Raw genomic sequence first — 10,187 nt, forward strand, 5'->3', positions numbered from 1 at the left:
TCAGAGCATAGATATGGCTGAATATGGTGCCTCCTGGGCTGTCAATTTTCTTTGAAGATTTTTGGGGAAACATTATTTTTACAAACAGCCAGCTTCAATGTTTCTGAAGCAGAATGCAAGCTTCTCGTTATTTTCTAAGATGAAGCCCAAGACCTCAGAGCAATGCGTTCATTCTCCTTGACTATTAGGAAGACGGGGGTGGGAAGGTTTGAAAAGCACGAAGTCCAAAGTTTCTTATTTATCCCGATTTTATAATTTGGTTCCAGCACATATCTCCAGCCTTATCATCACCACGTCTCTCCACTCCACATGACCTGGGCTTCAGCCTCTTAGGATTTCTCATCATTTCCCAAATATTCCTGCCTTAGCATTTGCTTCACCCCTGTCTAGAATCATCCTTGAAAATCCAACTCAAGTTTTACTTCCTCTTTGAAACTTCTTTCTCTAAGCAGAATGGAGTGGAAGGAGTATATCTTTGGAGACTCTGATAGACTGTATAAGAGTACTGTTTCCACTTTTTCACTCCTCTTACCAGTAAGAGTCCCTGACCAGCTGCCCTGTGACTTGCAGTGACCTCCCTGAAGGGAAGTAAACTTTCCCTGCCCCGCTTATCAGAAGGGACAAGTACCACAATAAAATGGAAGTTCTCAGAGACAGTGCAAGGCTCAGCCACTTCTGTTTTCCTTCTGCCACAAGAAAATAGGGGCTGCTCTTTCACACTGAACCCTGGAATGAAGAAGACACATGGAGGAGACCTGTCGCCAATATACAGCTGACACATAAGAGAATTGAGAGATAAATCTTTGTTATAAGCTACTGAGATTTGGGGGTGTGGAAACCAACTTGGAATCCCAGATTAACTTAAGCTGAGAACATTAAAGATTCAACAAATGTAAAAAAAAAAAAAAAAAGAAGGAAGCCTTCCCTGAGCTGCTCTTATCTGATTTTTTTTCCTTGAAATTTTTTCTTTCTTGTGAAGAACAAATAGGATGCACAAATTGTGACCATTGTATATTGGTATTAAGTCACAGTAATACGTCTTCTTTTTCAAACGATAAATTATACGTATTGATTGCAGTGAGAAAAGAGATTGGGTAATATTTGCCAAATTCCTGTGAGAAATAATAATGATCTCAAAATTATTTGTCCTTACTGTTTTAATGTTTCCATTAAAGAATAAATAAGGAAGTGTCCATTAAATGTGCTTGAAATCCTCATTTAGAATTATGATGTAGATGTCGCATGGCCCATCATCGCTGCCCCAGGAGCGGTCCGTAAGTCCCTCCCCTTCTGGAAGCTGACAGCTCGGGGGCCCCACAGGTCTCGGTCCCGGTCTCAAGCAGCACTTCTGCATCTGTCACTAAGATCAAGTAAGCAGAGTCCCCCAAATGCTCTGGTATTTGGAAAATTCATCGCAGAGCAAAGGGCTGGAAAATTATATAGATATTCCTAGGTTTTTGTTGAGCAAGTTGTTTGACAGAAAGTAAAAGACGTAATACACTATCCGTTTGACTGGTTGTTACTTATCATTGCGCAGAAACTTCTATCTCATTGAAAGTTAAAAAGAATCGTATTTGAAACGAGAGATACCAGGAGTTGGTGACTGTTGTAGCTGGGTGATGGGTACCTGGAACTTAATTGTGCTTTCTCCCAATTTATGTATAATTTGAATTTTTTCCATAATTGAAGGTAAAGAAAGGGAGGGGGGAGAGAGGGAGAGAGAGAGAGAGAGAGAGAGAGAGAGAGAGACAGAGAGAGAGAGAGACAGAGAGAGAGAGAGACAGAGACAGAGACAGAGACAGAGAGAGAGAGAGAGAGAGAATCAAAGTAGACCTAGTCCAGAGAAGGCAACATCACCTGACTTTAGCTAGTGTTTAAAACAACTGAGTAAATTACTTAACTTTCTGAGCCTCAGTTTCTTCATCGGTGATACGAAATTAACAACACCTTTCTCAGAGAATAGTGTCTTAATAAGGGGTTCCCAGGACCATATCCTTGTGTAATGAGATGGTTTTTCCTCTGGTTACTAAAGTAACCCTCAAAATATTTGAAGTCTCTAGGTAGGAAGTTTGCTGTTGCAACTTGATGATAATAAACCATTTGTATTTGGCAGCAATGCTGCTTTAAATATAAATATGTGATTGGCTTTTAGGTAAATATTTTATAGGGCTGGAAGGATCACTTCGTCTGGGCAGCCCTAATGGCTTGCCTGTTCTCTGCGGATTCAGATCTCCAGCCCGGCTGCCTTGTGACCCACTCCTTAGAAGACTTGAAGCTCCTCAGCTGACCCAAAAGAGGGAATGCCCAAGGCCATCTCAGCAGAACAGCCCAAGGGCATCTGCTTCGCTACACTGAACCTGCTGAAGTTCACTGTCAGAATGCAACGTACCTCTTCTAACCAGAGTAGGGCAGAAGTAGGTTCCCTGAGGACCCCTCTGTTTCTCTCCACCAGCAGCACACACTGACACACTTCTGCTCCTGATGGCTACAAGTTGTAACCTTTAACTGCCTTGTTTGGCTAGAGATGAATTCTCCCGATTTTTTCACACTAAACCTTGAAAGGATGAAAGGCAATTTAGAGAGGAAAAGAACTCATTTCACTTTGGAACTAGACATTTATTTATTCCTTGGCTTAGACTGATGCTGATGAAAAGGTAAAGAACTCAACGCTGTTCTCAATTTCTTTCTTGCTGAGTTCCCACAGGTCTTCGTTTAAGCATTTAGAATGTTCTGTTTTAGCATTTACAATATGTTGTGTATCTTCTTTTCCTATTAGTGAAAGTGAACCTGATACCTTCATTGGGGTTCCCTAATTCCTGGACCCTGACCCAATTGTGTATGCACACATATTTCTGTAAGTGATGTTTAGAAGGAAATCACTGATACTAAATGGCAATTTGGGACCATCTCCCAGGTTCACGTATCCTGCTATCCCTTCTTCTCTGTTCCCATCTGCACACCAAAGACCAGAGGGCTGCTGAGCAAGGCAATACCTGATTGGCAAAAATTGGGGAAATGGGACAGGAGAGCTAAGTAATAAAAAGCCTCTATCTGCACAAAATATTTCCACTGTTGGGATTGATAGCCATACCCTACTTCCATCCTCTCCTCAAGGAACCTCTAGGCTGTGTACTTTTTGCTTATTAATAATTTTAAATGTATAAATAAGAATGCAACACTATGACAGCATCCAACCTTCATGGAACTTGACCATGTGGTAAGTGTTATCATCAGCAAGACCTTTACAAGTACTATCTCTGTTCCTCTCTTTCAGGATTGTTTTTAATCAGGACTCCTGTCAGCTCACAGGCACTATTGCGTCTATACCAGTTGATAAACTACACGTGTGGCGACACTACAGTCCTGGGTGGTAACGAGGTGATGTCCAAGCCTCCCACCCACCCCCTACTCTGGCCACAGGTAAGGCACCTGAGGGGCTGCCCTGGCATCTAATCACTAGCAACCTGCTGGGGCTGCCACATCTCCCACCCAATTTGTTACCCTCAGATCCAAGGGGAAATACCCAGTGCCAACCTGGCTTTCCAAGGCCATGTTTGCATTTGGCTCCCTCCATAATTAAAGCAGCTGTTTGTTGGAGTGGCCTCTATGGTATATAATGCAGATTATTCAATATTTGAAATGTCACCCTGCATTTCTTTTCACCAGCTATAGCAGATTAAAGCAAACACAACTATAAGATTTTTTTTTTTTTTAATCTCCCCAGTAATCAGATGGTCTTCATTTTTTACCTGCTTTCTTGGAGACATTGTTTGGGTGTATCTATAATTATTACACAGTTGTAATCACAGCAAAGTTCATTTTTGTGTCTTGCTGCAACATTATGTCATATGAATTTTCTGAAAGTAATCACACATAATGTTCAAAATTATTATCTTAATGATTTATCAGGGGCCACTTTGATTTAAGCCAGATGTCTGTGCTCTAAAAATTATGTGTGGTGGGTGTGGAGGAAGAGAGAAAAGAAAGACAATATAATGTTCTCTTCCTATTCACTGGGACATTCCACATCCCATCGATTTTCCCAACAGGTGTCAGGTAGCTAGGCAAAGCACGAAGTTCAAAGTTCTCTTACTGGGCTGAATTCATAGCCCTGGAGAAGAAATTCCAATAGAACTTTACAAACAGCTGTAATTACAACTTCACCAAGATACCTGGTTTTTGGTTTTACATTACTTGTTTTACAGCCATTTTCTTGGGGAAGCTCAATCCCCAGGATACTTTAACGCTTTTTGTAGAGGTACTGAGACTACAATTAAAGTAGGGCAAATAGAACAAATGGTGAGTTCTGGAAACAAACTTGTCCATTAAGTTCTAGAAGATCACTCACTTCTCCGAAATATCACTTGATCTCAAAGTGACTAATTTATTTATGAGAGCATTTCAGAAAATTGTAAAAAAAAAAAAGAAAAAGAAAATTGCGTCACCCTTTTCCATGCCCTACATCAGCTGTCTCTACACTTCCCCAGGTCTTCTTTCAAGTTGGAAAAGTAATAAAGAAAAATTAGAGGCCTTGATAACACTAGCTATTTGACACACTTTCCTGTTACTAAGGCTGTAAAAAACACCTCTTTTTCGTAGAACACGGTATTATCCTGTGCTGAGCTTGCTGTAGGCAATTTAGCAACAGGATTTTCCTAACAGCAGTTTTTGCTTGATCTAATTTTAGGTAATTACCTCTCTTTTCCAAGCTTGTTTCTCTTGTATTTCTACTGGTCCTGGTTTGTCACACTACACCTATAACCCCAGGATCCCGGCTCGTAATGCAATAGAAAGAACGGCCCAATTTCTTTCATTGAATATCAAGCATGAAATATAAGCAAGTGGGTAAAATAAGGAATGCCACACCAGTCATAAAATTTACCCAGAAACAGGTGGAGAATAAAAAAACAAGATCAGAATGCCTAAGTCAGTGAAAGATTTCATAAAAACCAAGCAAATGCTAACATTACTGGCAGCTGGATATCTAATGTGAGTCATTACCCAAATAGGGCACCCTACTCTATGTTCTCTGAACACTGGGGATTTTCCTTCAAAAGGCTATGCTTCCCTGGAACTGGGCTTGCTAATGCCTTAATAAAGTTAGTCCCTGGAAATAAATTTAAAAAGGAAAGAAAGAAAGAAGGGGAGAAAACAACGCTTTTTACTTATAGAGTTTTCAATCGTTTTGTTTGAGCACATTTAAAAAGGCTTGACTTCAAATAAATAGGTACATTTCCAAATATTTATTACAGGGAAGAGAGGGAACATATGATTAATTTCTTCAGGACCTCCTCTGTGCCAGGCACTGAATAGGTGCCTTTTGGGTGTTTTCTCAGGGAAACTCAGCCAAACCACATGCTGAAAACTGTCTCCAGAGACTCCATGGCACTGGCTGTCTGCGCGGGCGCCATATGGCTTCCTTGCTTATCTCACTAAGTTTTTGTGAGGACCACGTTAGCAAGGCCCACTGGGGGCGGGGAGACCTCAAACTCCTAAGCCATTATCTGTGTGAGGTAGGGGGCTTCCTTTTCCTTTAGACATTTTAAATGTTAGACATTACATTTGAAGCAATCAGCTTTTCAATAATAACTTTTCCTTTACACAGTGTGCTAAAGATGTCTTCAAGTTTATAATGTGTTACATTGACTATAACAACAATTAGTATTATTCACTTCGCATTTATTCATTCCACTCAAATGTAATAAAAATGAAAAAATACCATCTGAAAATTCCCTTTTTTAATAAATAAACTTTATTTTTAGAGCAGTTTTCAGTTTACAGAAAAAATTAACAGAAAACACCCGGAGTCCCCATATACCCACCTCTGCCGCATTCTTCCTTCCCTATTAACATCCTGCATTAATGTGGTCACTGTGTGACAATGGGTGAGCCAGAGTGGACACATTATTATTAACTGAAGTCCACAGTTTACATTAGGGTTCACTATTGGTGGTGTACATTCTGTGGGTTTTGACACATGTATAATGACCTGTATCCACCATGACAGTATCATACAGCATAGTTTCCCTGCCCTAAAAATCCCCCGTGTTCCACCTATTCATCCCTCCCTCCCCCAGAATCCCTGGCAACCACTGACAATAATTCTCTCCAAACTCTAGCCAGGCTCCTCTGAGTCCTCTTCTTGGCTAAGTCTCACCTTGACCTATAAAGCCTTGAACAAACACAGGCATAGTTTCTAACATCCCAAGGCAGCATTCCTAGGATGACCCTAGTCCTGCTTAAAGTACCTGCCTGAGGAAACTCAAGGTACCAAAAGAATTGACTGTTTGTTCCAGCCAACCCCGGAAGACAGGGCTCCTGTTTCCCAGCCTCTGTGGGAGGGCGGGAGCCAATCTTTGACATTTGCCAGTTAGCAAACTCAGATGCTTTCACAGGGACCAATCCTCCCTTCCCCTTTTTGTAATTTTGCACTTCCCTAATTCTTCTCAAGCTCCTGCCATTCCCTCTCCCTACTTCTTCCTTCCCTCTTTAAAACAAACATCCAGTCTTCTCTGCGTAGATCAAACTCTAGTTCAGTTTACACTGGATTCTTTTCCCTATTGCACTTGATTAAAATCTGTCCTTACTACTTTTAACTATTTGGTTGGTGCAAAAGTAATTGTGGTTTAAAAGATTAAAAATAATTGCAAAAACTGCAATTACTTTTGCACCAACCTATAACATTCGGATTTGTTTATATCTTTGACACCACTTATCTTTTTTACTGCCTCCAGAGTTTCGCCTTTTCCAGGATGTCATATAGTTGGAATCATACAGTGTGCAGTTTTTTCAGGCTGGATTCTTTCACTTAGTAGTATACATCTGTGGTTCCTCCGTGTCTTTTCATGGTTTGACAGCTCATTTATTTTTATCTCTGTATAATATTCCATTGTCTGGATGTACCACACTTTATTTATCCATTTACCCACTGTAGGACATTTTGGCTGCTGCCAAGTTTTGGCAACTATGAATAAAGCTGCTATAAACATTTGTGTGCAGGTTTTTGTGCAGACATAAGTTTTCTGGAAATGCAGTGTTCAGTTTACTTTTCCATCTGACACACGATCTTAAGTCACCGGAACACTTCCAGAACAACTATGAAAAATGGTAAAACCTTAATGAACCAGAGAATTTAACATGTGCAATGTGAAATTAACCAGAATATTTTCCTCTGCATTTGACTTTTAAGTAGGGAGAACAAACATATAAGAAAATAAGCTATTAGAAACTTACTTTACAAAATCGCACACCCTATGGGTTGAGTCCTGGGAATTTTTGCAATTTATATTTGCAACGGTACCTACATCTGCGTCTATATTTTGTAGAGGAGGAAAATCTTTCCCTTCTTCCCATGTAGGTTCTTTGTTGAAAGATAGCAAGACTTAAGTGAATATCAAAAGAGCCAGAAACCAAGATTAGGCAAGGACTTTGAACCAATATCTAAATGAAAAAGCTAATAAAACAGAAACAATGGGGGGAAAAAAGGAGAGCTCTGCAAACAAAAGCAGAAGGAAAAAACGCAAGAGAAAGCAATTAGAGTGACAATGTCAAGTGGAATCAAACTCAGATGGAAATGACAGAAAAGTATTCGAAGTGATGTTGTTCATAGTACACTTCGCCTTATCTTTGATGGCAGTTTTGCCAGCTTGATGGTATTAAAGGACATTAAGAAACTTCATAAGCAGATTCAATGATGTTATGCAGAAAATCCACGAGCACTGTATCCTGTGCAGTTTTACTTGACAAGCCATGGTCTTTAGGTGTATACATGTTAAATAACTATGGTGTAGACCTGAAACTAATATAATATTGTATGCTAGCTCTAATTTAATAAAAATGTTTTTTAAAAATGCTATCCAGGAAAAAAATGACCCCACAGCTTTATTTCTGCAGGTAAAGATACTTAGTTTCTGGGTTAAATTTCTTTCCTTTCTGGGAAGAAACAAAAAACAAAGCACATGGATGAAAATGGCAAAGGATGCGTCACTTGAAAGATATACACTTCACACCAGAGCGCTATAGTGAATTCATAAAGAAAGAGGACCTGATTTATTTTACATCACGTTCACCCAATATACTGAAGGAATTAGATGAATCAAAGGCCTGTGTGACTGGACGATTAGGAGATGACCACCATCGCAAGGGACTCACAGATAAACAGACATCAGATCATGGAACTGATGGTGTACAGCTCCCCCTTGGAAATTTTGTGACGATGAATAGCAGAAAAGTTTTGGCAATTAATCATGTGTTTGAGATTATTCTTGAATACCTGGAAACAAGAGACTGCAAGAAGCATTTTTTTTTTCTGTCTTAACCCCTATGGAAAGGAACTGTTCCCATAGACAATGCCTGTGAAAGTTCTTCCCATGACAAGAAGTCTGCCAGGGTTGAAGGTGAATTGGATAGTGATTAATGAGGAAGAAAATAGCAGGAAAAAAACTAGATTTACCACATGAAGTAGAAAAGTAGGATAAAGAAAATAGCACTGAATCTACAGACTCTGTACCACAAATAGGCATCATCTGTGTTTTTGTTTTCTAGTTTAAGGAAAAACTTGGAGAAAATGAGTTTCTTCATAGAACATTCAAATTGGAAGAAAATTTCATTTTGTTATTTCTGTTGTGCATTTAAAAAAAATTTTCAGAGCTAAGTGATAAAAAGCCCTTGTAAGAAAGCACTTTTTGTTTTTGCATGTGATTTAAATGTATAATTTTTAAAAATAGTTTTCTAAGCCTCAAGAGTTTTTTTGAGAATTTTACTTTATTTACTTTATTAAACCTCCATTCTCTTATTTACTGGGTTGTGTTCTTCAGAATGTGCCTTATGACCTTTCCGTTTTTTTATTTTATGTTTATATCAATGTCTTTCTGATTTACTGCTTACTTATTTGTGGAGGCAGATATTCATAAATCATAAATCTCCTGTATGGTACCAAAACGTTTTGTATGGGAGGTTACCATCTATTTGCAGCTTTTATATTGAATTTAATAACGTTGAAGGAATATAGTGATTTTAGGAAGACGCATCAGATTGATAAGCTCAGTAATTTATTTCTTTTCACTATAGAGCCTGACTCTATTCCTCTTTTGTGATGCCTTTTTGTGATTCTAAAGCAATCACTCTTTAATATATTTTCTTAATTCAAATAATGGTGGTAAATTATTTCAATTACGAAATTTATTTTTTTAGGCTATATTATTTTTAAAGGCTGTTAAAGGATCAATTTTGTCTTTACCTAGATTTAAGAAGAAATATCTCTCAGCAGCTATCTTTTCCTTCTATATATACTTTTATTAAATCACATATGTGTTGGTTCTTAAAGTAAATGAAGTTAACTTTACATATGCATCTGCCTACTGTCATATAATCTAGCTAATATAAATGTATATTTCTGTAAATAATATAAGCATGTATGAAAATATGCATACACTTGTATATACATGTTTGTCCATATCATGTATGATTCTGTTATTAATGGTAAACAGGAACTGACATGAAAAAAACAAAATGAAAAAAAATGTTAGATTGTACCCAGAATAAAAATAATAATACAATTTAAGGGCATCAGGAGTCTAATTTACTTACTTGGAACTTCTGAATACTTAAAAGTGAGCTATCTTTAATAACTATGGTATTTCATTTTAGTGATTTGCTCCTTCTCTGATAAAACGTTCACCCTTGTTACTTCTGTAAACTTCTATTGCTTTTTGTCTAACATGGTGACTCATTTTCCTGCACTGAATCACTGACTGTAATTTCCTAGTAAAAGGTCATTATATTATCTGTTATGGTCCCTTTGAAACATTCTCATTTTTGATTCGCCTGAAAAAGAATTCCTTAATGGTGGGAGGAAGGAGGAAAAGAAAGAAGGAACGAAAGAAGGGAGGGAAGTAGGTTGGGAGGGAGGAAGGTAGAGGAGAAAAGGAAGGAGGGAGGGATGGAGGGAGGAAGAAAGAAAAAGGCTTTCGACTGTTGGCAATCACTGACCTGGGTTCAGAAGTCAGCTTCTCGAGGCAAACTAAACAGAGACTCAACTCTTCAGTTATTTCTTAAGATTCTTTCATTCAGCCTCCTCTCTTCTGTGAGCGTTATATTTACATCACATACAATATCACTTATGATGCCCCTCTAAGCGGACCACAGGTTATCCTGTATTATGCTGAACCTCTGAAACCTTCATTGCT

The 10,187-nt window shown here is 38.5% G+C and overlaps 1 pseudogene; it reads left to right on the forward strand.

Annotated features, from left to right (window-relative positions):
* The first annotated feature begins 7,958 nt into the window (after window positions 1-7,958).
* LOC109460980 (tRNA methyltransferase 10 homolog A) lies at window positions 7,959-9,171 on the forward strand (annotated as a pseudogene).
* The last annotated feature ends 1,016 nt before the right edge of the window (window positions 9,172-10,187 follow it).

The sequence above is a fragment of the Rhinolophus sinicus genome, linkage group LG04 (assembly GCF_036562045.2).
Source record: "Rhinolophus sinicus isolate RSC01 linkage group LG04, ASM3656204v1, whole genome shotgun sequence".
Taxonomy (NCBI): Eukaryota; Metazoa; Chordata; class Mammalia; order Chiroptera; family Rhinolophidae; genus Rhinolophus; species Rhinolophus sinicus.